A 24,218-nucleotide genomic window follows, 5' to 3' on the forward strand; every position below is an offset into this window, starting at 1 on the left:
ACGTCTGCATTGGATATAGAAGCATTTCTTTTTTCAAACTCGTTATACATGAGGTGAATTGGTGCAGAAAGTAGATCATGGTGTTGAAAAGTCTTTAAGGACGGGAAACTCAGTCCAATAATCTGATGAAGCACGTGTCTGAATCAAAACACAGCCTTTAGTCATGCAGAACCTCCATTACTCACTCTAAGCTTGTTATCTGAATATGTTTAGTCTACGTCTGTCTGTCTGATTTAAAACCTACTTTCTTTTTTTGCTCTTACATTTTCCCCCCATAATCAGTCTCCCAAACTCCAGATGGTCTCTGCTGGGATCCTTATTTTATTTCATAGGGTTTAATGATGTGAATTTAAACACTTTTCACAGCGTTGCATTATCAACTTTACTCAAAAACCTTTCAATCTCCCAGGACATCGAAAGCAGCTGGATAGATTCTCGCTGCTCAACACGTTTACAATAGGTTATTGTGATGGTTTCATTGATTAAATATAGTTATTGAAACTGTCATGCGCATTTAAAGGAGATTAAAGTGAAATGTGTTGTCATGAACTCATGATCTTTTACAGTTTGTCACATTAAAACCACAATCAGCAATTTTATTATAATTTTTTAGATTTTATGTTTTGGACCGGTGTAAAAGTAGTGCATAATTGCAAAGTGAGTGGAAAATTAAACTTAAAAAAAAAAAAAAATGTAGAACTTGAAACCTGAAGATTGTGGTGCACAGTTGTATTAAGCCCCCTACACTCTGATAAAATAAAACTTTGAAAAGCTGTCAGTCAGGACTTCCACAAATCTTGTTTTTTATGGAAAAAGTTCAAAAAGAAGGCAATTAAAAAAAATCATACCAAGTCCAATGGATTATCTATAATAATAATCTATTAGAGGCTGAAAAATAGTTGATAATGAGGCAGAGGTCCAAAAGGACATCCATCAGAGCTACAGTGGAATGGTTTGGATGAGTTTATATTGGTTGTGTTAAAATGGCCCAGTCAAAGACCAGACTTGAATCCAACTACGGACTTGAACCTGTGGCCGAGCCTGAGCAATTTTGTGAATGAATGTGCTAAAATTTCAGATGTGAAGAGCCGAAATAGAAACATCACATAAAATGTCAGGTATAAAATTGGTTCCAGACAGTATTGTTTCAGAGGGGCTTAAAAATGCAAACCATTCAGATTTGTATCACCTTCTTTCCATTTTTGTAAACCGTTAAACCTTTTTTTTCAATTTCCCAAACATGCACCAATTTGTGTCGGTCTGTCGAAAGTTTAATTTGTATAGTGACAAAGTGAGAAACACTTCATGGACTATTAATCTGTTTCCAGGGCTTTGTAGAAACCTGGCTTGTATTTGAAGAAGAAAGCATTATTTTCAAATCAACCAAGAGTTGTGTGTGCGTGTGTGTGTGTGTGTGYGTGTGTGTGTGTGTGTGTGTGTGTGTGTGTGTGTGTGTGAACCTTATTTGGTTCTCCAGACTGAAAACCAAAAGCTGGTGACAGTTAACTCTCCTCTGAAGTAAGCAAAGGGAAGAAAGAGAAGCAGAGGGACGTTTGCAGAGCTGTACAGAACAGGACTTACCCTGGCACCCTTCTCTGGAAAGCATTTACAACCACCGCTGCAGTCTCTTCCCCCACATGGGCCACTGTGCTTCTTCCCACCCTGTCAGACACAAAGCAGACAACATTAGGGCTTTTTACAGTTCAGAGCAGAAATTTCACATATTCCCATCACCGCCGCATGTTCCTGTTTATCACATCTGCAGCGATTCGTCTCTATGTACAACGGGACACAGTGAGGGGGGTGAGCTGTTGGTGTGCACAGCTGTGTTTGCGAGCGCTGCGGTTCACAAATGTCGCTCTGTTGCATCAGAACGGCTGATTGCCACACCGCCGTCTGCACACTCGTTAGTTTGAAGTGGGATGTTTTGGTGTGGCTCAAATGAGTCATGACGATGTCGTAGAAATTTTGGTTTGTTGTAGCGCTAAGAGACACGACTAGCATGGTGACAGACGTGGACAATTCCTCCTCAGATGTCTGCATTCCAACCAACCCGCCCACCATCACAGGCTGATCTGTGTGAGACGTCTCACACACACACGCACGCACGCACACACACACACACACGCACGCACACATGCAAACAGAGCCTGGGGTCTGTGTAGACATGACATGATCAAAGAAATCAGTCACAGGATCCTAAAGGTCAAGGGAGTCGAGACCCTAATGCAGCTGAGATCACGAAAACCCAGATGGAAATGAGTCTAGTGCTCCTTTACTTCCATTCTGAATACTGACTCAGAAATCTGATTACACCCAGTTGTGTGTTTGATAATGAGGTAATAATGCACAAGTGATGAACAGCCTGTGCTGCTTTAGGCTTTGTTATGAAAACTTTATTTAACCAGGAAAATGCCGAATGAGATTACAAATCTTTATTTCAAAAGTTTCCAGGACAAAACGAGCAACATAACCAATAATCAATAATCAACAAGCCGAACCAATCAGAGAACACAAACATAATCGGCATATTGATTAAAGTCAAATTAGGCTAAACAATTTCAATCAGATTTTTTTTAGTTACTAGGGAACTCTTTGAAATTTTCTTTAAAGATATTTAGTTCCAGACATTACGGACAGTTTAAATGCCTTTATGTAGAGCTACATTAAAATGTTTGATTTAACCAGTTTTCACACTAACTTAGTAAATTGGATCTATCAATGTTGTCTCAGTAAGATGTTTAAATCAATCCACCAAATTAAACCTGTATTACTTTGCGAGTGCAGAACTATTTCCATTTGTGACACAGGTGCAAAAAATGCTCTGCATACTTTTAAATTGTTCTCTTACATTTTTCATTCGTGATGCCAAACAGAGAATATTCATGAAAATAACTCCTTCACATCTTTGTTTAAGGAGAAAAGACAAGACCGTTCTGTGTTTTGAACGCGATGTGAGTGTAAAGCGTTTACTGCAGACGTCACAGAAAGGTTCTGTCCCTCCCATGTCCTCCACCTACACACCCATACCGGAGCCTCCTAAGGCAAAAAATGCGCAAATACCTTCTCCTCTTCCTCGTTTATAAAATCTAAATGGTCACTTTATGCCCACAGCGGCAACAAAGTGGAAGATAAAGAATCAGAATAATTCTCCCTCCTCGGTCTGCCACGTACAAAGACCACATTGAAGAGCACAAAAACCTCTTTTTGCTGCACAGCCATCGTCCTTAATGATCCCAGATCCCCCAACAAAAGACCCTCTTCCTCTTCTTATGGAATGCACAAGATGCCATTTAGTTTTTTCCACTCCGATTGCATCTGAAGACTTCTTTTCATGATACTGTTAGATAAAACTAAGAGTTATATGGTTCAAATTTAGCCTGCGTCACTGATGTCAACAAAAAGGAGTCATTTTATCTTCTCAAAATGGATTTTTGATTGGGCATTTAGTGAAAAAGCTAAAAAACAATCATCTGTTCAGGGAGATTAAAAAAAAAGAATAACGGTCACCTCATCACAGTAAGGATGTAAGGCAGTCACGTCATGACCTTTCTCCATACTCAGGTGGAAATCCAAAACACAGACAATAGACTGAGTCACTCCCAGACGGACACACAAAGGACCAGCTCCCATAGAAGCAATTATGCTTCATCAAAAAAAATGCAACATCTATTCGGCTTTGCAGTTTACGAGCTCAGAATAGCTCATGAAAGTCTCACCAGAAGACAATGGGACTGGGCAACAGCATCCTGTTTCCCCATCCAGAGGCACAACAACCTGACTTTTGACAAAGTCATGTCAAAAGTGTTTTAGGTGTGACGCAATGGCACCGACATACCGAAACTTTAACAAATTGCCCCCATAAAAAATGTGAGATTACAACAAGGCGTGCAAACATTTGTGTCTTGATGCTCTGCAGGATTTCTGGAAACTATTAAATCATTGGGGAGCTATTCTGCAGCACTTAGAGTTCTCAAACTCTGGCCTGAGGCTTTTTAAGCTCTTGTGCTTCTTTAAGAGGATCAGTTCTGTGACTTTTAAACATGGACTGATTTTTAACTCTTTTGCAGATAGCTCAATAATTTGTCTTTTTTTTTTTTGCAGTTGATCTTATTTCATCTCTATTTTATTTATTTGCAAAGTTTAACAAACTACTGCTCCAGAGGAACTGGACCAGTAGATTTAGGCCACCAAGCCACGGGTGTTTCAGAACGACGTCATAAATCTGGCACCAACAGTCCTGCATGTCAAACTGTAATAACAAAGGACCAAATCACAGTCTAAACAAAGGAAACCCGACAAATCTACCAGATGAGACTGTATTCTTTTATTAAATATAAATAACATTCTTTTTATCGTCAGACAGATTTTGAGACGATAAGAGAAAATGTGTTCCTGGCGGTCAGAAAGCAACAATGACCATAAGCAACGGTTGTGATCACATTTAGTTTAACTTTTCGTCTACAACAGGGGTCCCAAAACCACGGCCCGTGGGCCAGATCCGGCCCGCCTCCACATGCTCCAATATAGCATATGGGAATTTAGAATAACCAAACACGGATGATGATGTAGAAGCAATAGTGATAGTTTGTGGACTCATTTTAAAAGATAAAAGACCTAACAAAAAGAAAAGGCGGTGGATAAAAGACGACGGGAGCAGCCGCTCTATTTGCTGCACTATGATTTGGAGGTRAATATGTTTTTTCATAGTTAACATTTTAACTGAATAAACATAATAATGACCTTTAGATTTAATAATAAACATTTCCACATATCATCTCCGATATCCACCGGACTCTCAGTTGCTCATATGTCAGCTGTTTGGGATTCCCCTCTGTTCTTACGTCRMCGCGCTTTTTGATTGGCTACCTGTCACATTCAACCGGTTGTGTTCTCGTTCCCAGTCAGGGAAACATCCACAGGCTGCGAGAAAAAACAACCCAATTGGGCATATTCAGTATTTAGTGGGAACACCAACATGCAGAAGCCTTATCTGACTGTTCATCCCCCCCGGGCCGCAACAAAATTTCCAAGTCTTGACCGGTCCGCGGTAATAAACAGGTTGGGACCACTGGTTTAGCACATGCTAGTAGCAACACGAAGGATCAGCACTTTTACTGTTACAGTTACTGTTCGGAAACTACCGTAATCAGTTCAGTTAAATCTAATCTTGGCAACTTTTTCATTTTTAACCGTAATAAATGTGATATTCAATTGACCTGTTATAACTCAAATGTTGGGTGTCCGTCCCCCTCTGCTGCTGCATCATTGTGGAAAACCTGGAGCGGCAGAGATATCTGCGGCTTAGATGTTCATGTTTACCGGTTTAAAAAAACAAAAAGTTTGGGTTTGTGGCTTATAGTCCAGTGCGGCTCATAGTTGGGAAGACGGACTATAATCCTTCCTGGATTTTTTCTGTGAAGAACCCATAGAGGGTTATTTGGTTATTATTTATTTTATTAATAGTGTTATTATTTATTTCCTGACTTGTTCTGTGAAGAACCCAGAGAGGGTTATTTGATTGTGCTTTCTGGAAAACAAAAATTTTTTACATTTAGACACTCCTACAATCGTCACACTTTTTCTGTTACAAACTGACTCCAGCCCGCCACCAGAGAAGGGAAAAGTTATGTGGCCCTCAGGAAAAAGTTTGGGAACCCCTGGTCTACATCATCTGGTTTACAATGGGATCCTGCTGTATAATCACAGAGTATGCTTCTTCCCATGAAGCATACTCTGCTTCCCATCAGCAGACATGCAGATTTGGACACCAGTGTCACTCTCCACAAACTTGAACTTCAACTTGGACAATCTCGACAAGGAAGAAATAAAGCCCCGGTGCAAATTGGTGCTATTAAGCTCAATAAATATCTGTTGAGATTCAAATGTTTTCCGATGAAACGTTTTATGCTCAAGCGAGAACAAAGACTGAGATTTTCACCACAATGACAAGAATGACGAGCTTTCAAACACAAGAACACCATCAAATGTGAAGCATGGTGGTGCTAGTGTTATGCTGGGGGGGGGTTTGATTATTCCAAAGTGGGACAAAGTTCAATGTTTTACAGGACAATAATGACATAAATACATTAAGTCTGATATCAGAACAGATAACAAGTGCTAACATGCGTCTACAAAACTACAAAACATCAGACTCATTAAAAGGAAAGTGAGTGTTAGTACAGAAAGTCACATATTCAGAGGAAATCAACCATTTCCTCTGAAGAAACACAACAGAATTTGGTAGATATAGCTGATTACAGTCTTACGACAACTACACAGAATATACTGTCTTAAATAATGATTTGAAAAAATTAAGCAACTAGGATTTATGGTTTAAAAGTAGGCTATGATTAAATTAAATTACTGCTGCCTTGTACTTGTGTTTAAGTGTAAATTAATCTGCCCGCCATTTCACACATAGTTCCCAAGCTTTGGCTCCTTAAGTTGTAACAACTTGCTTTGTGATGATGGCCTACATTTTTTGTGCTTTTTGGAAGTGCTCATGGTGTTTGGATTCATTTTTGTTTTTATTGCTCTTTATGGCTGCACTGCTGCACAGCTACAAGAATAAAACCAGCTGAGTCAATGTCAATATTTCCAATTCTCCAAAATATACTCTCTTTGGGTTGTAGTGCATAAACAGGACCATAAAAGACAACCCCCCCCCCAAAAAAAAACACAGCTAATATTGCACTTGTGAGAAGAAAGACGAAAATGACTAATCTTCACTTTAACATATCATTCTTCAATCAATCAATCTATCAAATTTTATTTGTATTGCACATTTCAGCAGCAAGACATTTCAAAGTGCTTTACATAATTAAAATAAAAACAGAAATAAACAGTGAGAAAGAGATAAAAAAAAAAAACATTAAAACCCGCACCCCTTTAGGACTTCAGTTAAACGCTGTTTAACTGGGATTCTAACCCTCAGGGACTTTAGTCAAAAACACCGTTTGACAAGGATTCCAACCTCTAGGTTTTTAGTTGAAACTCCGTCAACTGGGACTCTAAACCCCGTAGAACTTTAGTTAAACGTTGTTTAACTGGGACGTTTTCCGGGGGGCTTTACATCATTAAAAYGTMGAAAAGAAAKAAAAARAAATTAAAAACATTAAAGACATAAAAACATGGAAGACATCAAAACCCGCACTCTAACCCTAATTTAGCCATAAGCAACTCTAAACAGGTGGGTTTTAAGTTGAGATTTAAARGCACCCAGTGTTTCAGCTGTTTTACAGTTTTCTGGAAGTTTGTTCCAAATCTGTGGTGCATAGAAACTGAATGCTGCTTCTCCTCGTCTGGTTATGGTTCTGGGGATGCAGAGCAGAGCAGAACCAGAAGATCTGAGGGGTCTAGACGGTTGGTACAACAATAACAGATCTTTATGTATTGTGGTGCCAAACTGTTCAGTGATTTATAAACTAACATCAGTATTTTAAAGTCTATTCTCTGAGCTACAGGGAGCCAGTGTAGGGACTTTAAAACTGGTGTTATGTGCTCTATCTTCCTGGTTTTAGTGAGAACCCGAGCAGCAGCGTTCTGGATCAGCTGCAGCTGTTTGATTGATTTATTAGTCAGACCTGTGAAGACACTGTTGCAGTAATCAATGCGGCTAAAGATAAACGCATGGATGAGCTTCTCTAGATCGCGCTGAGACATAAGTCCTCTAATCCTGGAGATGTTCTTCAGGTGATAAAAGGCCGACTTTGTGACTGTCTTAATGTGGCTCTGAAGGTTCAGGTCAGAGTCCATCACTACTCCCAGGTTTCGGGCTGATCGCTGGTTTTTAGTTGTACCTTTATCTTTTTTCTTGGTGCTGAACAACACAAACAGTCATAATGACAGCTGGTTTGTGTGGATTGTCTGTGGTGAGTTTCAGTCACTGTGGGTACATGAATCACTGCGTACTGTGTAGATTAGGTTGACCACAGACAAAAACACTTCCCACCACTTCCTTTAAGAGTCAAAATGCAGCCAAAAACGACAACGAAACTCAGGTGGACGGACAGGATGATGACAAATACAAGCAACACACAAACAGAACAATTACAGACAAAACAAACTCGAAAGATGTAAAAAGCAGGGTCATTACTGTCTATGACCTAAATTTAGAGAATTTCCTATGACTCCCATGACTTCAAATTTGTCTCAAAGATCCCCAAAACAACAATATTTATTGTAGATCAGTGAAGCCAGAATGCAATACAAGCATCCCTGACATGATTAGATAACAAATTTGTAATCTCTGCATAGCTGAAACAATTTGCAAAAATAAACAGCGTTTGATTAGTGTGGTGCATAAAACCATGGGAGTCAAGAGATGTCATAAACCAGACAAAGATAGACAGATGTGAATCCATCAAGCTGACACAAAGTTGCACATTTCTCAGCTACCCTTGAAAATTGTCAAAACATCCTACAGAAGATATAGCCGTCGAACTCGAAAACACATCCTAGAGACATGAACGCACTCGAAGCGGTTCCTGACTGTGAGGATCCCGATGAAGACAGATTAACTTTTCACAAAGTACAATCTCCACCAGCAGATCTAGTGACTGAAATGTTCGGGATTCCTGTTTGTTACACAGATAACGCCACATTTAAACTGTCACAGATCAGCCTTGTTAGCATATGCGAGTCTGAAATGATGAGAACGATGAGCTGGTTCCTCAGTTTTCACACATGGAAAACGAGAGAGGGAAGCATAATCACTGTTTGAGTGCAGGTTATCAGATGGACGGAGATCACAGACTGCTCTCTGTGAGGATGACTTTCTGAACTTCCACAACACACACGATGATGAATGAGACACGAGAAAAGTGTAAAATATATCTGCACTGATGAGTCAAGGCCACAAAAGACACTAAATCACATGAAAAGGTCCATAAGTTGTTTCTCCCTTTATTTGTCTGCCATTAACTGCACTTCCGACTTTTAACCTTTAAACTTCAACTTTGACTCTGAGGAATGTGTGATTATAAAACTGAAAAAAAAATGACATGAGCAATTTATTTACAAGAGGAGCTGAAATGAGGGGAAGACAGCACCAGTTCACATGAAGACGAATTTGACACCAATATCAAAGGCAGACATTTTGACATCGATAGGTGAAGGCAATAAATCAAGAGATTTGCTTTTTGTGTCTATAATACAACAGATGAGATCCCAATCCAAGTATGTGTTTTTAAATCCATCCAGCAATCACTTCTGAACAAGACACAAACTACTAACAACTATCTCAAAGTACTCAAGCAGCCTGTGAAGGTTATAGTTTAAAGAAATATTTCATATTTATACAAGACAATGGCTCTTGAGCATTTAATCTGTCTGTCTTTTTGTCCAAAACCTTAGCTGAAACAAAATATTTCTGTCTCATTTGCTCTGTTGTGAGGATGAAAATTCACTCACCTCGCCTTGGAACTGAAACCACGTGACCTATTTTAATAATTTGGCTAATAAACAACTAACCACAAAGGGGCATTCATACAGCTTTTTTCCCTAATTCCCCGAAAATTAATCAAACATGATGATGTCATGGCAGTTGTACAATCAGATGAACACAGAATTTCATCCCACTAGAAACAGTGTGAGAACAGCTTAAATCTTGTTATGCAGACAGACACTCTGCGTGTGCTGAGGAAGACTCACCCACCTCAGCATGCTGAATGCTTACTGAGGCTTAGAGAAATGTAAAAATGCTCAAACTCAAGGCAGTTTCACCTACTTTCTGACTAAATCAGCTAATGATCACTCGGCCAACTGGACACATTCATCCCCAGATGGTAAGTAGATTTTTAAATGTGAGGGAGGAAAATACGGCGGTGATGTCAGAGAAAAAGTAATATACTGCTCAAAAAAATAAAGGGAATACTTCAGTGTTCACTTAAATGTTAAAGTGTTCCCTTTATTTTTTTGAGCAGTGTATATACCTTGTCTTGATGCAGTTAAGCACAGCAAACATTGAACTCTGTATTGCAAACACCCACTATAAAAAAACAAAAAGTACGAACAAATATATAAATACTTCAAACACACAAGACATCAAGTCCCAAAAACTGTTCCTCATTGTCCCACTTTCAGACCAATGTAACCTGCATTTTCTGATATATCAACATACATGACAAGACATCGGCTTAAAAAGACAGAACTGCATGGAGTGCCTTTTTAGTTTGTGAGGAGAATGCATGTGATGCTGAGACTAAGCATTTGTTACTTCCACCTCAATGTGTCTGTAGAGGTTCTTACGCTTTTGTACAGAAAAGTATCAACCCGTTTGTCAGAGCTATGACGTGCCAGGGTCGCAGCTGCCCTCCGTCACACTAATGAGACAGACGTCAAAGAGAACAAGCAGGACAGCTCAGGATTGGAAACACCTGGGCTACATAAAGCTCTGAGAGGTGTCACAGTGTTTGTAACACATCTGTGATGGAGGCATGGTGTTACATTTGACCAGACGGGCTTCTGCACTATATCATCCGCTGGCTGATACTCCCTTTACCAGCTGAAAACCATCTCTGTAAAATTATTTTATCTCCGTCCATCCATCCTTTATCTGAACATGTTTGTTCTTGCAGGGTAGAAATGGGAGAGAGTGTTTATCTCAAGAATTATGTTACATAAATAGTGGAAATTATTAGATGGAACATTTTTTACTCATGCAACATCTCTTACCCACAGATCTATTTTTAACACTTTGAGCATTTTGTATCTTCTTGCCATTTCTTCACCTGTAAAAAGCGCTTAATTCATGATGTCCAAATAAGCAATCGTACTCAAAGTTCTTGAGGCGGTTCATAGATTCCTTGTGTTCAGAGTAAATTCAGAACCACATGAGTAGCATTCTGAGAAAATAATGCTGGTTGCTGTTGTTTTCTGGGCAAGTTCTTCGTATGTGGGCGGGGGTAATTGTTTCCATCACAGTACAAGTCTTGTGCAGATGCTTGGTCTCAACTATATAAAATAACGACTGAAATTATGTGGGGGTTTTTCCAGTGAATATATTCTTCACAGGGAGGTTGGAAGATGCTTTCAGCTTTGTTTTATTATGAAACATTGTTCTAAAAAAAAACAAAAGGGGAAATAGAACAAAAAAACAACTAAATTTGAAAAATGGGGCAGCAAGTCAGAAGGGTGAGTTTATTCTTTCTGCTCGTGTTTTCCTTCTGGTAATTGATCTACAGTGGGCTTTAGCAAATAATCAGATTTTAACTTTAGCGCGCGCACACACGCACACATGCATACACACAAACCGAAACATCAAGCATCAGCATGTTTGTGTTGGCCTACTTAAACTTGAGCAAATCTTGATAAACACATGGGAGCTGTCTCTTCTTAAGGTGGAAATCTTGTGGAACCCATAATAAGCTTTCACGTTTTTTTAGTAGCCTCCTTCCGGTGGCTACTAAAGCCTCTCTCTCTTCTGTTCTTGGAAAGTTTAAGAGCTGCTTTCTCTTTGTGTCCCAATCTACCTACAGAAGACAAGAGCAGTTACCCTTGCTGAGACTTGGACCAAGAAGGACATAGGAGGAAAAAGGTAATCGAAAAACTGTTCGATAAATAAAGTATATATACTCACACTTGTTCACATTTTGTCAAGTTACAAGCACAAGCTTGAAATGAAAAGTTTGTGGAAAGTGTTTCAAATATGAAATAGTTACTGCAAGGTTTTCATATGTCTTGGCCATGTCTTTTATGCATACTACCTTAAGCTTATTGAGATTGGAAGGGAAAATATCTATAGTTGTTAATTTCCATCAATAGCCACTGATTCTCAATTAAGGTCTGGTTGGTGAATATTCCACCCTAATGTCACCACGCTTTGGTCTATTGTTGCTCTGGCTCTATGTTTAGAGTCATTGTCTTTTCCCCAGTTTCAACTGGATTTATTGCAGGATTGTCCTACATTCAGCTTCAGGCATTTTCCCATAATCCCTGATCAGGTTGGCTGTTCCCACTGAACAAAAGCATATTCACAGCCTGGTGTTGCAACAACATCATTTCGCTGTGGAGATGGTGGGTTCAGGATGCTGCGCCTGTGTTCAAGGAGTTGAAATACTTTCACAAAATTCTAGGCAATATTGTTTGCGACCCTAGAACGAGGTAAACCACAGAAACATAGCATATGTTCTGAAATCTAAGCAGAGCAGTAAGGGAAAGGGAAGAGCAGGGTCAGTGGGTCAGGTCACTCTGCAGGGTGCAGGACTCTAAAGTAGAACAGGAACCGGAGCAAAAGACAGGGCAGAGCAGAAACTCCCAAAGTGCTCCAGTGGCTGAGCTCCAGCATAAACACGGCTCTGGTTTCTGCCCCGGGCCGACAAGGCTCGACCTTCCTTCTCCATAACTGGCCTCAGGTCGAACAGAGACTTCACTCAAGATCCCTGCGGGCCACTCTTTTAATCAGGACTTCCTGCTACAAACTGAACTAATTCAACCTGGGATTAGTCACGTTTGTGCTCTGGACTCGACCAGCTTGAGACATTTTCATTTTGATAGTCCCTCTGCTCACAATGCTAATAAGATGATCCACGACAGATGGGATTTATTTGTGTTATGTGAAAACATGAGAGGTCTGAGAGCATGTGCTCGTTGTTCTAAAACAATATAAGTCTAAAAGATGATCTGGCAGAACTAGGATAGACTTAGAGATTGTGATTGGCAAGAAAGAGCATTTTAGGAATTACTAAACATCACAACATTTTTTTTATCAAAGAGAATCTGTGTGCGTTGTGTAGCGTCGTAAAACAACAAAAAAAATATCATTACTCCATACAAAAGGGCTAGTTCACATTAGTCTAATAATTGCACTTGAACACATAGTTTAAAATGTACAATATCTTAACTAGACAAGCCTTTACACCAAGACAGAAGAAAATTTCTTTAAGATGTATAAAACCTTGATTTGAAGCAAAAACAGCATTTTTAATGCATTTTCAGGACTTGGATATCTTCTAATTGAGCTAAGCATTGAAACTGAAACATGTGGTCTGGTTAAAGATAATCTGCATGACTCTACACTGATTACAGATAAAAAAAATGGTGATTATGGGTACTTTTAATCTGTAAAAACAAAATATAGCTTTCTCAAAAATCTTTAAATATCTTTTGTTGTTCTTGTATATCATGTATCAAGTTGCCTGCAGTTGTGTATCCACTGGGGGTTTCCTATTATTTTCTTAATTTTTGTTGTCACGTTCACAATAAAAACATCTGTAGAATCGATCCCAGTTCATGAGGATGTAATTTCTAAATCATCCTGGTTGAGAATAGTCGAAGGTTGCACCAAGAAAGTTGCAGAAAAAAAGATTTAAAATACTATATATTTAATGGTGTTTGTCTGCCCCTTTCTAATGGTACCCTGGGCAACTGCCCATATGAGCTATACTGAAAGCCGTCTCTGTGTGTAAGATTCAGCTATTTGTATGAAGGAGAAGAGTTAATTTTCTTGGCAACGTGAATGTCTGGCCCCAAGTACTGTATCATGACAGATCATTAAATAGCTTCAGAGATATAACTGTCTGGGCTGAAGTGGTAACAGACAAGAGAGAGAGAGAGAAATCGGACATGGTAATGTTATCACAAAGTGTGCATTATATTTTGTTAACATTCCTCCCATGACAAGAAATAATTCATTCCCATCAATTAGACTACAGCTGGGATGGAAAGTAATGGTTTTTGTCATTCTTCCAGGGGACAGAACATTGTGAAAAGCACAAAGGGAGCAGTGAGTGCCCTGTCCTGACGAGACATTATTGCTTTAAAGTTCTCATGTCTCATAAGCCGAAGTAAAAGCCCCCGTTTTAGTTTTAGTGCAGAATCACCATGAGTCAGTCTCAAACAAATTACAGGAATGAAATCAATGTGTGAGCACCTGTTGAAGCCGGGTGAGAAAATCCAGGCGTTTTGTGAGAACAGAGTATGGATTCGCTCTCTGTAAACACAGCTTAAGCGATCTTTCCATCTGAGCTCACCCAAGAGTCTCACCTCCACTGAGGACAGACCGAAAGGCAGACAGAAACGCACGTGTTCGAGGAGGGCACGGGGAACAGGAGGCCACTGAAATGTGAGGAGGACAAGCTGGGAGAGGAAGAGGGAGGACAGAGTGTCTGCCAAGTCTCCTCTTCAGGGATACACGGAGAACGCGAGGGGACACAATACGACACAGATACAAACCAGCGGAGGAACGAGGCTATAAAAGGAAGTGAGGGACAGTGCGGCACTGAAAGACTTGAAGCTTGGGAGGACGGAGACTTTGGAATTCTTTCAACGCCGTCTGATGATGGGACCCCTGTGTCCCTTCATGAATCACTGCGGCAGCGAAGAAGAGGAAAAGACAGCAGCGAATATACAGTGTAGGGAGCATAGAGGGATTTTCCACTGAGAACCACTAACTTTACATCCAAACGTCACTCCAAGTCAAATAAAGACTTCTGGAGCTGGTCCTTCTCACTCATTACTGGAAATAAATGTGGACAAAAAAAACAAACAAACATAAAGCTCCAAAATATAACTGTGTTGCTTCTTTAACACTGAGAGATATAGAAATAACAAACATACATCTCTTCAAAGAATTGTTGTTGTCACTCTAAAAGGTTTATAGCAGAGGTTGATTATCATGGGTGTCATAAGTTGGTTACCTAGAAGTGGACATGCATAATAAAAAGCCAATTCGTTGCCTAACAAGACAGTACAACATTATCTAGAGATCTTAATAAACCTTTGCAACGTAACATGTTTTAAGAATATGAACTATTTCAGTCAAGGGCTCCAATTTGTTGCTGATTTTGTGGTTTGGTGCTGTCCGTTTAGCAACTTCAGGCTTATGAGTTTCCTTCTTTAGATGACATTGTCTCGTTAGCCTCTACAAAAAAAGGACATTATGGAGTTTCAAGCAAGCAAGATTTTTCATGGGCCTCGAGACTCAAATGGAAAAATTATATTTGCCCAACATGGTTGATGTAAAACTACAAATGGGACTTCTTATGTTTTTCTTCCCACATTGGCTTCAGATTAGTGATTGATCTGATTAATGCTCCTCTTGTCGCCTGTCAGTTTAGGTCAGAGGTCTGCAGTGACGAAAGTGAATCTTCTGAGTCTCCTAATAACATTCGCTTAAATTGATAAAGAACTAATTGATGTTTTAATTGTAGATATAACAACAAATGCGAGTTTGTGCTCAATTTTCAAAACAGAATGACTCTAAGAGTACCTGTAATCAACATTTTGATCAGGTTTTCATGGGCCATCATATTTTTGAACTGAGAAATGTGTTGCAGACTCCTGGTTTAGATGGACTGCTGCGTGATGATTGATTGAACACTGGGGCATGAGATGTTAAATTGTTGTAGTCCTAAACCTACTTTAAACTTCTACATAACTTCATCCATGGTTGTAGGAACCATTTGTCTTTTCTTGTGTTTATGGCCACCAGGGGGTGTATTTGTCTGAAGGGGGGTTGGATTATTTAAGGTCAAGCGTGATTCTGTTCAGGTGTTGGTGATGGGAACAGTTTTCTACTGTGCTTGATTTGGATTTATGTCGGATTCATGTGGATCTAAATGGAAATAGTAAGACAATGGATATTGTACGGAAAATAAATTACTTTAATATAAGTCAAAGTGAAGATTGAGTGCATGCAAAAACCAGCACCTACCAGGAACGGCAACCAATAGCCTAAAATACAGGATTTTAGCCGCTACAATGATAAGGCTATGTCTTGAGGCACAGTGATGCTGTTTGTTCACTAATATTCCTAATGTGAGGAGATGAGAAAAAGTTAAAATAGTGAGATTTCTTTGGCACTGTAACATCTGAAACATGTTCTAAAGAACTTGTTGGACAGAGTTTACACTATATATGTACGGCGTAGTAAATACTGACCAGGGGTCGTGCCTGACTGTAACAGCACCCCTCTTCCTTTTCCTGTTTAGTAGCCCCCTCTGAATGATCAATTTTCTTTTAGCACATTTCTGCATGCACTCAAGATGTTTCCCATAAAGCGGAACATCACTGAGCCCAAACACTTAAACACACATACCACAGCTTCTGCACGCGCAAGGCGGAAAATGAGGTTCATGCATCCTGCTAATGAGGAAGAGCCACTTCTAAATCTGTTCTTTTAGTAGCCAACAATACAAACGCACATTATTTGCCCTTCTCAATCTACGCTGTGGCACTTGGTGTTCATCGTTGCACATGCATTCTTGTTTAAGAAGGATATTTGTACACCGGTGGGGCCGGCGGCCAAGTGCAACAAGCCTTTCCTCTCATTGACAATGCAGTATTGCAGCAGAGACTAATCAAACAATCAGCACCAGAAAGTCATGTTTTACCAAACAATAAAGGTTACCTCTGATCTAACGATACATGCAAACAAAACACACACATTGTGTGCAGTCGTACACACATCCAAGCACATGCCTGCTTATCAAAAAGGCAAAAATGCAGAGAGGTCACAGGGTTCATCTCTGACGTGTGGCCAAATACATGAGTGGAAACAAATTGCCAGGCTTCAGCCTCTTGCAGTGCAACACACGGATTGATGCGTTTAGCACACACACACACGCACACACACATCAATGTCAGGGAAGCCCTACTGTTCTCATCCCAGGCTGTAGCTTCCTGCATAGCAGCACAATGGGTTCTTCCCTTGATTGTGACAGCCACTGCTCTAGCCATGTTTCCATTTTCTTATCGTAGGCAGACATCGCCCCCTCGCCCCGGAGGTGACCCTTCCTCCCCGATAAAACAGTCACACTCAACAGGTCGGTCACGTGTCTGCTTTCCACGGGGTGAGACTATCGCATGAACATCTCTCTTTCACACACCGAGAGAGATTTAAACCTTCACCATCAAAGGCCTGCGAGCAATTGACATTGCATGAACGTTCAAATCCCCCCCCCCCACCTCGGATCTGCATTTATTTTCACCATATGGCAGCAAAAAACTGCACATGTAGGAACAACATCCATCACAATCATCCACTTAGAGACGAGGGAGGAGGTTAAATGTTTAAGCAGACGTCGCTGCGAGGCTTCCAGGTAGAAAACCGCAGCCAAAAAATGTCTCTTCCTCAGACTGAATTTCCACAGTCACACGTCCCCTGCCAGCATCGCCTCCCAAATTCCACCACACACACTCTCACGCACATTTTGAAATCTATTCACAAACACATGAAATCACATCAAAGCCTCTCAAAACTTTATGAAGCATCCTGTTAGCATTTCTGCCTCGAGAGCCTTCCTTCCTCTGCCAACAGACGCTGATAAACGATGTTTCTGCATGTTGTTTGTGTGTGAGTTGCGGGTGGGAGTTAAATGCATACATGCAATCAATTTTTAGGATTGTGAGTCTGATAATTCAGTTTTCCCACCACAGTGTAGATACAGAAAGCAGTGCAAATTGAATCAGGCTCAAAGGGGCAGCATACTTCAAACAGCAGGTTCAGAAAAGTGTGAGAAAAACATTAGTGAAAAAAAAAAAGGATCCTGTACTTCCTCAGGGGAGGGATTGCTGCAAAAACAATCAAAGAAATCAACTCAAACTTTGGCATTTGATGATCGACTGACTTTGACTGAATCATCGTCCAGTGATTTAGACTGTAATTTGATCTGTAACTACATTAATGGATTCCACTGGAATGAATTGCATTGAATTAGAACAAAACTGGATGCTTTAATAACTAAAGATAAACTTGAGGCATCGGTTTTCAGCTTCCCCAGCCAAGGGCAAACAAAATAAAAAAAATCACTGAAAAACACAACACAGCAGTTTTTACAATGTTTGTGCTAACAACAAATGTTGGCTTCCATGAACTAGTTTACCTAGAAGTGAGAAAATGAAGATTGAATGAGCCACTTCAGCTTGATCCGTTTATTTGAAGTAATCTGCTTGGATGGATGTGACAAACCTAGGAGCTAAATACAAAAATACTAAAAGTCAAAAGTGTGTTTTTATTTTGTCCATCAAATTTGAGTTCAAAAAGTTATTGCCTTTGGTTATTACAGATCGGAATTGATATTTTTTTTGACAATTTTTGGAGCTGATTAACTTTTTTATAATCCAACAGTGGGGATGTAAGGTCTGATCTAAACCAGATGTCAGCCACCAGTTTCATTTCAGGGTTGGTGCGATAATAACTCCAAGAATGGCAAGCAGAAGTTTTCATCAGGTTTTATTTCCACTTATTTTACCAATATTTTATAAATTTTTTTATGACAGCAGTCTTATAAAATGAAATCAGGTGATCCAGTGAATTATTCAATTCTCTTGCAGAAACGGATTGTTCTGTCCAATTCAGGTCAGATCCTGAAATGAGTCTGATGCTTTCTGGACAAAACACACAACAGTTTTTTTTAAATAAACCAGCAAAGATGGAACCTTGTATTTGAGTATTTTTATATTTCTCATTTTATTTGGGCGGCTGGAGAAATGCTGAATATACATTTTCGGAAACCTTAAAAGTTTTTATTCATCGATTAATCAGTCGACGTGGAAGTCTTGTCTCCCTCTTCTGTTTGAGGAAATCATTGCACAAAATATTTTCATATAAGCTGTTTTAGTTTTTCTTAATTGCAACTTACTATTAACATTTTTTTTAAAACATGGCTGCTGTTTATGCGCTCCCATTGTGGCCTTAATCAAGAATGTGTAAATTAAGTTGTTTAAGGTGTAAAATGAAACGTGTTCATCTGTATTTGGATACATTTTAGAGTGACATGGCAAATCTTTTTCTGTTTCAGCTCCAATTTAATGTGCGGTTTCATAGGTTTAAAAGTATTAAAGGTAAGAAAATAACATGTTAATCATTGCTGCAGTGAAGAACTGTTTGCCTCTTTACAGATATCTGTTTCTGTGTTTCCACCATCTATTTTTTTTGGCATTCTTTAAAGGGTTTCATTTAGTCAAATCAGTTTTATTTACTGGTAAATGCAACAAATGGAGCTAATAGTGAAAGTTCAGGCTGGAAGACTCCGCCCCCTCCGTTCGCCCATCGGCGTCATGCTCATCTCCGACCTCAGCGCTGGACCTCACCCGGCGCGTCCAATCATCAATCAAGCTCTGCATAAAAGGATCCACACCCAAGCCGTCAGCCGGTTCCCAGCTGCGTTCAACCCACCACATCCTTCGGCTCTCCAGGATAGCACTCTTTCCTGACCTCCACCACCAGTGTCGGGCCCCGGGGGAGAGCATCCCTAATCAGTTATCGGGATGTTCATCGAGTTCACATCAAATCTCAGCTCAAATCAGCTGCCGGGGCCCGAGCGCCAAAGAACTGTTATTCATTCCTGTCATTAAATCTTTTAATTGTTCCTATTTCTCTGAGTCTTTCCAGATTGAAATACAAAAAGTAGTAGTTGTCATGTTTCATTTGTCAACAGGAAAAGTTTTCTAAACCAACCTGAGCCTGTGTGAAAAGGCTCATGTTGGTGCAACCTGAAAACTGGTTGCGCCTGGCAACAACTGCAATCAAGTGTTTGTGCAAACTCTAACCCTCTGCTCTGAGCAGGAAGGCTGCCATTCATTGGTAGCCCTCCTGGTGTGCTTTGGATGGCTGGTTGCTAAACGTTTCTCTAGATGCTGATCCTCCGGTTTCTACCTTATCTGAGTAAAAGAAAACAGTATTTAAATGTATTTTGTTCATTTGCATAAGAAAGATAACAAAAGAGTTCAGCCAAATATAGTGGAAATCCTCAGCACACATCTTCTGCATGACCTTCAGGCGAAGGCAGCAGAGTCGTAGACTCTTTTGGCTCCGTAGTTCCAACTGAATCCTCAAATAATCTGTGATTTCACCTGATCAACCCGGATGATGCGAATGACACAAATATCCATAAAAGTGATTTTCTTACAAACCAGATTTTTCCCCTTTTCCCTTTTTCTATACCTATTTTTACAATGTAAACATATATTTTCACCTGAAAGTATCAAAGTTATATCTTATAAAGTTTTGATTGTTAAATACAAATTTCGGTTTATAAGACTGCTGTCATAAAAAAAAACAACTGGTAAAATAACTGGAAATAAAACCTGATGAAAACTTCTGCTTGCCATTTTTTTGTTGGAGTTATTATCGCACAAACCCTGAAATGAAACTGGTGGCTGACAACGTCTAGTTTAGATCAGACCTTACATCCCCACTGTTGGATTAGAAAAACTTAATCAGCTCCAAAAATTGTCAAAAAATGTCAATTCTGATCTGTAAAAACCAAAGGCAATAACTTTTGATTTGTCTTGTAATAAGAAAATAAAAAATAGGTCAGTATTTATTTCTCTTCTTGCAAAAATAAAAACTGCTTATGGGATAAATGAAGATTGTCAGATAACAAAATTACGCCTGACCTAAAAAAAAACTACGATAAGGAAAACTTTGATGTAGAGATTTTTTTTTAAAGTAAAGTTATCAGGGGTTTGTATCCAGGCATCAAAGTATACAACTACAGTAATAATTATTTAAGTTAAACAACATTTCTGTTAAAGCTTGCCAAAGAAGTTCAGATTTCCTCAGCATTCTCTTTGGTCTGTCAGTGGATGTCGATATTATATTGAATATCCTCCTGCACTGATAATTTATCTGCAACAGAAAAACTGAAAACTGATTTTTGATCTTTTAACAACTACTGTTTCATTTTTTTGTGTCAAAAACCAACTGCGACAGCATAAATAGCAGTCTCTATGGCATCTTATTTAAATGTTAAGTTTATAAGCCTCTATGAAGACCAACAGACGTAATATTTTGATCTTATCAATCAACTAAAACATCCGTCTAGAGGCTCACCTGCTAACTCAGGGATTTTAATGATCGTGAAAAATGTGAGAACAGCCATGAGAAAGATATCTGGAGAACTGCAGCTTCAGTGTGAGGGCAGGAATTCCAGATCTAAATCGTCACACAGAAACGGACGGTGGGAAATGGTTGTACACTGGCTTGGTTCAAAGAAGCGAAGCTGTCCCATGAGTCAGATTTAAAGTCTGATATTAAACGGGAACATATTTCAAAAGGGGAGCTTTCAAAGTGAGACATTCGGAGCCAGACAGGAATCATCAGAGAAGACGCATCGTTTCTCCTGACCGTTTGTCTAACTGCATCACGTAACTTGTAACGTACAATCAGTTCGCACCAAGAAAACGAAGCCGTGTTCTTTTCATAGTCATCCATTTGACAGGAAAGAGCACGAGTTGTACGAAAGTAAATTTATCCAGTTGACCCCCGGTGTGCTAAAGAGAAGCTACACAACGCACAGAGGAGCTGCGCTGTGTCACACGCTTCTAATCAAGAGCTAGGCAAATTTGATAAGAGCCGGGGACAACAGGTCTTTTCATCAGACTCAAGAAAATAAGTTTTCATCTGAGAGCCTTGGGTATGATATTAAATAACTTGGAGAGCAACCAGACAGCTGACACCCGACACAAATAAACAGCAAATACATTCACATGGTGCTAGTCAGTACACAAAGCACACGTGGATTTCTGCGTCACGTTGATCTTGATGATGAGGAAAGTTAATAAAAGCTGCAGGACAAAAGGGAGTCAAACCAACTCTTATTTTATTACAGTGAAATAGGAAGTCAAATAGAAGCAATCTGGAAAATGTAAATTTTTGAGTATGTCTCCATTTTACAATCTATTTTTATAGTGAGGGGCGATACAATACAGCCAGTTTATTAGGTTTATTAGAATGAGGTTTACTTTAACCACATTCCTGGGAACAGTAGAAATATATTTTTTTATTTTTTACAAATTGTGTTTTACAGGATCTGAGCAGAATGGAGTCCATGTTTCAGCAGACTTAGTATAAAACTATCCAGCTGCATTATTCTCAAAGTACTTCTAAATTATTAATAAAGGATTGTTTGCTTAGTCGTATTTTTTTCATCCTGTTATAACTGAGTGTCATCCGGTCAATCTTTGTCAACCTAACACAGCAACTCAGGGACTATTTCTCTCCTGACGGTGAATGATTAGTACTTTATACGACAGACTTCGTTTTGACTAAAAATGACACGGCGTTTTCATATTGCAAGATCTTGTTTGCACACATAGTTTTGAGGTATTCACCTAAAATATGGGATGTAAGCGCTCTGTTTTTTTATGCCTGAATAAGTTTTGCATTTAAAAATGCATATTCAGGTCATTTACCTGAATATATAAAGCTTTTTTAGTCACACCAAACACTCAAAACGCTTCACACTCCAGCCAGATCTGCCCAATCACACTCACAAACACACATTCATATTGATAAACTGATACACAGATTGGTAGGGAACTTGTCCTGACATGCCTTGTCCAGAAACATATCAGCATGTGACCGGAAGAGGTTAAAATGAAACCGACAGCTTTCATATTGGAAGATGTCTGCTCAGATGATAGACATTCATTATCTAACAAGATAAAGTTAGATGATGGATAATGACTCAGATGATTTATATAAACTCAAAATGACAGCAGCTGGCATTTTACTCTCCAGGTTTGGAAATAATTCACAAGTCTACCATTTTTCCCAACACATTTTACTGGCGTGTGTAAAACATTTCCCCTCAATACAATACATGGTTTGATTGAGGCTTATTTTCCCCAAGTTGTACCATTTTATGTTAGCTCTTGTTTTTATTGGTTGTGTTTCTGACCTGTGTTATGGTCATTTTACTCTTATGAAGCTAGTGATGGTATCAACTGAAGACACAACGCAATGTCCATAATGTAGATCAGGCATCTCAAACTCCAGTCTATGAAGGCTATTGTCTTGCAGAACCTTGTAGAAGTTAATTGCTGAAGAGGTAATTAAACACAATTGTTTAATTTTAGCAACATTTTGCAGTTTAAAGTCATACATTAGCCTCTTGACTAAATTTAAGGCCAAACTTTTACAAGGTTATTCCAAAAGTGTTAGAAAGGACCTAAAAGAAAAGAGAATGGAAATAAATTTTATTTAAAAGTCTTCATTTACCTCCTAGAATGCATACAATAAAAAAACTCAGCAAGTTACCATGCAGGAGGCAGAGGTCATGACCTCCCCTTCGCCCCCCTCTGTGCCAGGTCAAAAGGTCAGGAATGGCACAACATAACCACCCTGCAGGATCTCATTTTAGGTTTTTTTTCTTTCTCTTTTCCTTGTTAAGAACCTCAAAATTACAATATTCTGCCGCTCAACGGCAAAGTGACTCACTTTTGCAACAACTTTTATCTTTTGTTGATGTTTTCTGAACCAGTCATGCCAAGAAGAAACAGAAGAGCCCTCCTACAGAAGGAACTCCCCAACCCAGACCACACCAGACACTCCCACTGGCAACACACGCTGAAAAATCTGAACAGTTCCAGCCAGGACAAACCCAACCCAGAGGGATGGTATTGATTTTCTGTCGTAACTGCAAGCAGGCAGCATTTTAGTAGTGAAAAAAAAATAAAAATAATGAATATGTGGGAAATAAAACTTACAGCCTGCACTGATGAGGCGAGGGCGGCGAGGAAGAGGCAGAGAAGCAGCACCCTGTTGATTAAAACACACTCTTATGAAACCCAATGGAAAATATTGCGCTTATTTCAAGCTCTGGGAGTTGTTAATGATGCGCTTACCTCAGATTTATATGCTTTCTATCCTGCTGCCTTTGCATGGTCGCACTCATGCGGTGCGCAAACTCAAGTCCCGCGCCGCTTCTTCACTTTCGAACGCTCACTTAAAGCATGTTTACGCAACCTGTTGCAGGCAGAAGCAACTAGTGTTTATAAATTGTTTAAAAATGCATAATATCCACACATCTAAGCAGTCAGAAACATTTATCTCTTAGTCCAATCATCTCTCAAATGCTCCCCGGTGCAAAAACAAGCACTCTAGTTTGCAGTAACGCAAAAGATACGCATGTTTTATTTAATCCAGTGGTATAAATAAACAGTTTTATAAACTTGCACAACTTACGGCTGCCTCTGATACGCGCGTAATGGAGTAGAGGTATCACGGGCTGGAGAGATGCTCCGGTTCCAGAGCCAGAGAAGTCACCGGCCCCGTCACCAAAGTGACAAAAACTGCCCCAGAAAATCCCGCAAAAAAAGCCCCCAAAGTGTCCCGGAGCAGTTCCTCTCCGTACAGAGAAAAGTCAAAGTGTTTGTAACAACAAGGTTTAGACTCTGTCTGTCCGGACGAGAGGGTGGTCGTTTTGGAGGAAGGTGGGAGGTGTGGTGCAGCGGGAACAAGGAGCAAGTTGCATTGATCAGAAGTTCAC

General features: G+C 39.6%; 1 long non-coding RNA gene across 1 annotated transcript; it reads right to left on the reverse strand.

The window, feature by feature from the left end:
- Positions 1–1,561: 1,561 nt before the first annotated feature.
- On the reverse strand, positions 1,562–24,112 carry LOC103459743 (uncharacterized). Its single transcript, XR_532802.1, has 4 exons — positions 23,915–24,112; positions 23,575–23,695; positions 23,437–23,488; positions 1,562–1,662 (listed from the first exon to the last, which is right to left on the reverse strand). It is a non-coding gene; the product is annotated as an uncharacterized LOC103459743 (long non-coding RNA).
- Positions 24,113–24,218: the final 106 nt, after the last annotated feature.

Source organism: Poecilia reticulata, linkage group LG2, assembly GCF_000633615.1.
Source record: "Poecilia reticulata strain Guanapo linkage group LG2, Guppy_female_1.0+MT, whole genome shotgun sequence".
NCBI lineage: Eukaryota > Metazoa > Chordata > Actinopteri > Cyprinodontiformes > Poeciliidae > Poecilia > Poecilia reticulata.